General features: G+C 34.9%; 1 protein-coding gene across 1 annotated transcript in view; it reads left to right on the forward strand.

Moving 5' to 3' along the window:
• Window positions 1-774, forward strand: part of chsy3 (chondroitin sulfate synthase 3) — a 23748-nt gene that overhangs the window by 3566 nt on the left and 19408 nt on the right. The gene's annotated exons all lie outside the window — the stretch shown is intronic.

The following is a 774-nucleotide window of genomic DNA, read 5'->3' on the forward strand; positions in this document are numbered from 1 at the left end:
TATGCGTTTTAAATATGGGATAATTTTCCTGCCAAATGTATTGCAGTGTATTGTAAAAAAACAACAAGCGTGAAACCAAAATTTTAAAACGCAAGTAAAATTATATTGCACAAAATGTAAAAATGAAAGCAAAGTTTTCAGAATAGCAAACAATGGTCACGGATCAAAAAATAATAAGTGTAAATCAAAAATGTAATAACGCATTTAAAAAAAAATAAGCACGAATCAAAACTTTAAACACATTTAAAATCATATTGCACAACACTGAAATATTAATGCAAAATTATCCGAATTGCACACAAAATCATGTTTTCTTTGATTATATTTCTCTGTTTTTTGTGCTCTCAGACATTTTCTGTACATATTTTTATTTTTTGTATGCTTATGTTGTTTTTCCCTTTGCTCTTTATTCCACGTTCTGCGCTTCTTCTTCCAAATGTTGCGGTTAGAGTTTCATGTAAATCAGGGAGGGCTAAAACATCATCATTGGTCCACTAGTTCTAGATTGACAGCTCCTCCTCTAGCCAATCAGTCGAAGAGGGGCGGTGACGTCACTCAATGCCTGTGTTTTGCGTTGTTTATGGATGCTCAAATCGACCAAACCGAGAAACCACAAGGAGCTTTTATCGTGTATGAAAATGTGTTGTTCATAAGGGGGAAAAAGTCAAGAAATTGACTGAAAAACGCAGGAAAAAGGAAAAAGTAAACCTGCGTCTGCGGTCGGGAGGAGCGGAGCCGGATAATGCTCGTGTGTGCAAATGATTAATGATTAAT

The sequence above is a fragment of the Sinocyclocheilus anshuiensis genome, unplaced genomic scaffold (genome assembly GCF_001515605.1).
Source record: "Sinocyclocheilus anshuiensis isolate Anshui unplaced genomic scaffold, SAMN03320099.WGS_v1.1 scaffold3648, whole genome shotgun sequence".
Lineage (NCBI taxonomy): Eukaryota > Metazoa > Chordata > Actinopteri > Cypriniformes > Cyprinidae > Sinocyclocheilus > Sinocyclocheilus anshuiensis.